Genomic DNA, 5,927 nt, shown 5'->3' on the forward strand with positions numbered 1-5,927 from the left:
TCAGCCTCCCAAAGTGCTGGGATTAGAGGCATCAGCCACCACCCCTGACATACAAAGGTGACCTTCAATAAGGGTGAAGGGATGTTCTATAAGGGACGAATCTAATGTCTCTAATAATCTTGGGACAAGTCTGTGGATCCACCAAGGTCCACTCTCCTCCCTAAGGGCAATAGACATTTTTACGACTGAGCACCCATCAGAGACACCAGGCCCTGGAGGACCAAATCGTTTGCCATTTTGTGATCACAGGAGCTCAGACTGCACTTTATAAATCCAGATGCGTAACCTTGATGGGAATTTCAAGGCCCAGCTTGGGAGATCAACCACTGTCAAGTTTAAAGATTTTGCTTTCAGCCGGGCAGGGTGGCTTATGCCTGTAATCCCAGCACTTTGAGAGGCCGAGGTGGGCAGATCATGAGGTCAGCAGTTCAAGACCAGCCTGGCCAACATGGTGAAACCCTGTCTCTACTAAAAATACAAAAAAATTAGCTGGGCATGGTAGTATATTCCTGTAATCCCAGCTACTCGGGAGGCTGAGGCAGGAGAACTGCTTGAACCAGGACCCAGGAGGCAGAAGTTGCTGTGAGCCGAGATCGCGCCACTGCACTCCAGCTTGGACTATGGAGTGAGACTCCATCTCAAAAAAAAAAAAAAAAGATTTTGCTTTTACTGCTAACAATTCTAGTGTCGTGATGAACCTTCTATACTTTAGGAAAAATCGGTCTATTGTTTCACTTGTGATAATGGGAGTTTCTAGGGAAGTAGTTCCAAATTGGTTTGTGTATAGATTCCTTGGAAACTCCAGTAAAAGTTGGGAATCCTCTCCCTAGTAAATACCTACGCATTTCAGTTTCAGGGGGTCACAACTTCCTGAAGCCCACTCATGAACAACAAATAAGGAGCCCCAGTTCCAGGCGGGAGCACTCGCTTCCCAAAGCGCTGGGATTACAGGTGTGAGCCACCACGCCTCGCCCCATCCCTACCAGCCGGCTTCTTGATTCCTCTGCATTTTTGCCCAGGAGACTTTCACAGGCCCTTGGAGGACTGTTTTCCACCCGATTCCTCAGAGCCCCAAACTGAGATCATGAGTGACTTTTATCCAGATTTAATACCAGAGTTAAATACCATGCATGACTCAGACAGCATGAGAGCCAGTCTGGCCATAGCACCTGAGAAGGACATACTGTGATACTCCGCCAGAAAACGTCCACATTTCTGCAAGAAAACACATCAACTAAGACAGGCGTTGAAGCTGTCATCAGTTTTGAGAGCTCTTCACCATGATGGTGGAGAAAATGCATTTCAAAGGTTGAAGGGTGACCTCGGCAAGGGCTGTGACGGCTCAGGTGCACTGACCAGGCACGCCTGGCCTTCTGCAGACTTCCGTTTCTCTGGCCACTAAGCTAACTCATGGTCTGTTTTGGCCACCAAAACCTCCTTCCCCTTGGGAGTCTGTCCCCTGCCTGGATGCTGGCTGGGTGCAGAAGCTGCTTGCTCCTTGAGGCTGTGCCCGTGGGAGGGGTGGGAGGGGGGTGAGGTAGTTCTGGAGAGCCGCGAGGAGATGTTCTGGGACCTAGGAGCTCTGCTCTCCCTGTCTTCAGGATCTATACTGGAGGTGCCCTCAGGGAGGACAGGGGCAGGCCTTCTAGTCACTGGTAGAGTCCCCTCTGACACCCTTGCCTCCATGAACACTTTTTCCTTTTGAGACGGAATCTGGCTCTGTTGCCCAGGCTGGAGTGTAGTAGCCTGATCTTAGTTCACTGCAACCTCCACCTCCTGGGTTTAAACAATTCTCCTGCCTCAGCCTGCCGAATAGCTGGGATTACAGGTGTGCGCCATTATACCCGGCTAATTTTTGTATTTTCAGTAGAGACAGGGATTCGCCATGTTTGTCAGGCTGGTCTCAAACTCCTGACCTTAAATGATCTGCCCACCTCGGCTTCCCAAAGTGCTGGGATTACAGGCGTCAGCCACTGCGCCCGGGCCCCGTCCCTGAAGATTTTTCCCACCTGCCAAGAAACTATGGGGTTTCCTAAGCCGGCAGGGCTTCCAGAAAGGTCTTCTGCTTTGGAGCCAATAAGGGGTCAGTCAACATGATCCAGTGTTTGCATCAGACCAGCCTTTCTCTGGGGAGGTGGCCCCAGGCCGCCTGTTGCCGAAGAGCCAAGGGTCCCCAGTGATACTCCCCACCTGGGCCCGGACGGGGTGCACTCCGGCCGCAGAGCTCTCCTGCGCAGACCAGAAACCCCAGAGCAGCCGCGTTGGAAGGCTTCGCGTCCTAACGTAGCAGTGCGTCCTTGTTGTCACTAGGGGGCGACCGCGCGTAACAGGAAAGCAAAGCCCTGCGGAGCCGCGCTCGCAGCCAAGCTTGCAGAAGCAGCATGGGGACGTGGACATTTTCCAAGGCAGGGGCCTTGAGGCCACGAAGGCAAGGCAAGGCTAGAGAGACCAGGGGACTCGGCAGGTGTGACTCAAGAGCAATTCCGGCCAGGCGCCTTGGTTCACATCTGTAATCCCAGCACTTTTGGAAGCCGGGGGTGGCAGGTGGGGGGAAATCAACTGAGGGCAGGAGTTCGAGACCAACCTGCCCCACATGGCGAAACCCCGTTTCTACTAAAAATACAAAAACTAGCTGGACGTGGTGGTGCATATCTGTAATCCCAGCTACTCAGGAGTCTGAGGCAGGAGAATCACTTGAACACAGGAGGCAGAGATTTCAGTGAGCTGAGATCGTGCCATTGCACACGATCCTCGGCGACAGAGAGACACTCTGTATTAAAAAAAAAAAAAAAAAATCACTTCCGCTCGACCTCAGGGCCCTTCCCGAGCTCTGCCCTCTTGGGCAGGCTGGGACCCAGTGAGGCATGGCAATGCCTTAGGGTCCCATGAGCAGCGCACAGACAGGGAGTGGCACTTGCCCAGAGGGACCTGTTTGTACGCAGAGGATGTTTTTAGGTGAAACGCCATCTGAGGGCAAGCGAGCCCAGAGAGACAGCGAGAGAATGTGCACCCGCCTTCTGGAGGCTTCCCGGGTGCTGACCTGGAGCTCAAGGCCACAGCCAAGGTGGGCCTTGGCAACGCATGTGCAGCAATCGAAGGGCAGACCCAGAGTGGCTCTGAGTGCTCACAGCATGTACATTAAATAATAACTGAAATTATATAACACAACCAACCACCACAATGTGTGTTTTGGGGGCTTGATGTGAATTCGCTCTGCCCTGCGAATGTGCTGGGCACAGGTTCCGGAGCAGCTGCTCAGAGTTCCAGGGTCGAGGCTCTCAGAGGCCACCCGTGTCACCTGTGGGTTAATAAACTGGGAAAGAAGGAAGAATGGGATGGGGCTTCAGAAAGGCTGCCACCTGTTGTTTCCAAAGCCAAACCAGGGAAAATGAAGATGTAAAGGTGTCGTGTTTTTTGCAGCAACGTGGATGCAGCAGGAGGCCATTATCCTAGGTGGATTAACACAGGAGCCGAAAACCAAATATGCGCGTTCTCACTCATAAGTAGGAGCTAGACACTGGGTACTTATGGACATAAAGACGGGAACGATGGACACTGGGGACTCCTAGATGGGGGAGGGAGAAGGGCAGGGGGTGAAAACTATTGGATACCATGCTCAGTACCTAGGGGAGGAACCACCTGCACCCCAAGCCTCAGCATCACACAACATGTCCAGCTCACAAACCTGCACGTGTACCCCTTGTATCTAAAATGAACGTTGGGAAAAAGAAAGATTTAAAGATTATATTTTTGCCCTAATCAAAATGAAAATACAGGGCCGGGCATGGTGGCTCACACTTGTAATCCCAGCACCAAAGTGCTGGGATTTGGTGGATTGCTTGAGGCCAGAAGTTCGAAACCAGCCTGGTCAACATGGTGAAACCCCGTCTCTATTAAAAATATAAAAATTGGCCGGGCGCGGTGGCTCAAGCCTGTAATCCCAGCACTTTGGGAGGCCGAGGCGGGTGGATCACGAGGTCAAGAGATCGAGACCATCCTGGTCAACATGGTGAAACCCCGTCTCTACCAAAAATACAAAAAATTAGCTGGGCATGGTAGTGCGTGCCTGTAATCCCAGCTACTCAGGAGGCTGAGGCAGGAGAATTGCCTGAACCCAGGAGGCGGAGGTTGCGGTGAGCCGAGATCGTGCCATTGCACTCCAGCCTGGGTAACGAGTGAAACTCCGTCTCAAAAAATAAAAATAAAATAAAAAATATAAAAATTATTTGGGCCTAGTGACCCATCCTTGTAATCCCAGCTACCCGGGAGAGGGGGGTGAGGCAGGAGAATTGTTTGAACTTGGGAGGTGGAGGTTGCAGTGAGCTGAGATCACACCACTGCACTCCAGACTGGGTGACACAGTGAGACCTTGTCTCCAAAAAAACAAAAAATAAAAACAAACAAACAACAAGAAAATATAGTTTTAAAACTATAGAAAACAATGCTTATTCATACAACTTTGGATACCTATTTAGTTGGATCATAGAATGTGAGGAAAAGAGAAAATGAACACTGTTTTTATCCCCTAAAATGTGAATCAAGGTCTGGGCATATTTGAAAAGCGATCTGGAGGCAGCTTACCCTAGTCTTTACCTCTTACATTGATTTGCAATATATGTTCGAGTGTATCTTTTCATTCCAGCCTTGAAATATCTCCGTGAGGTCGATGGTGCCTCACTCTGCCTCATAGTGGCTGGATTCAGGCCTCAGGCCTGAATGAGGGAAAACACCTAATAATAATTACCAAAAGTCACCTTCTGTGCCAGCCAAGCCAGCACCTGGGCCTGGAACCGGGCTGCAGCCCCTCAGCTTCGCCCACTGCCTCTCGACCATAACCCCCCGCAAAGTGAACGAGCTTCGGGCCTTTGTGAAAATGTGTGAGCAGGATCCGAGTGTTCTGCACACCGAGGAAATGCACTTTCTGAGGGAGTGGGTGGAGAGAGCATGTGGGGGGATGTACCACTTGCTACTCAGAAAGCTCAATCAGAAGAAAATACCAAGGAAAAAAAACTGAGAGTAAGAAGGTGGAGGAAGACAAAGGCAGACGAACCAACCATCAATTTCTACATCAAAGTGATATAGAAATTGATCATGAAGGTGTGATTGAACCAGGCACTGATGCCCCTCCAGAAATGGGAGATGAACATGCAGAGATAACAGAGCAGATGATGGATCTGGCAAATGGTAAGAAAGTGGCTGCTACTGAAGCCCTAAATGACGGTGAACTGCAGAAAGCCATCGACTTATTCACAGATGCCATCAAACTGAATCCTTGCTTGGCCATTTTGTATGCCAAGAGGGCCAGTGTCTTCGTCAAATTACAGAAGCCAAATGCTGCCATCCGAGGCTGTGACAGAGCCGTTGAAACAAATCCTGATTCTGCTCAGCCTTACAGGTGGCTTGGGAAAGCACACAGACTTCAGGCCCTGGAAAGAAGCGGCCCATGATCTTGCCCTTGGCTGTAAATTGGATTGTGATGAAGATGTGAGTGCAATGCTGAAAGAAGTTCAACCTGGGGCACAGAACATCAGAGAAAGGATGGGTGAAAACGTGAAGAGTGGAGTGAGAGATCAAAGAAAGAACAGGAAGAGTTAAGAAGGCCTGAGAAGAGCATGAGAGGGCCCGGAGGGAGGAAGAAGCCAGACAACAGTCAGGAGCCCAGGGTGGCTCTTTTCCAGGTGGCTTTCCTGGGGAAATGCTTGGTAATTTTCCTGGAGGAAAGGGAGGGGGCATGCCTAGAGTGGCGGAATGCCTGGACTCAAAGAAATTTTTTTTTTTCCCATTTATTTATTTTATTGCATTTTAGGTTTTGGGGTACATGTGAAGAACCTGCAGAATTGTTGCATAGGAACACACATGGCAGTGTGATTTGCTGCCTTCCTCCCCATTACCTACATCTGGCATTTCTCCCCTTGCTATCTCTCCCC

General features: G+C 50.4%; 1 pseudogene; it reads left to right on the top strand.

Moving 5' to 3' along the window:
• The first annotated feature begins 3,224 nt into the window (after positions 1 to 3,224).
• The window catches only part of LOC108283440, a 3,689-nt pseudogene continuing 986 nt past the window's right edge, over positions 3,225 to 5,927 (top strand).

Source organism: Cebus imitator, unplaced genomic scaffold, assembly GCF_001604975.1.
Source record: "Cebus imitator isolate Cc_AM_T3 unplaced genomic scaffold, Cebus_imitator-1.0 Scaffold260, whole genome shotgun sequence".
In the NCBI taxonomy this organism is placed as follows: Eukaryota; Metazoa; Chordata; class Mammalia; order Primates; family Cebidae; genus Cebus; species Cebus imitator.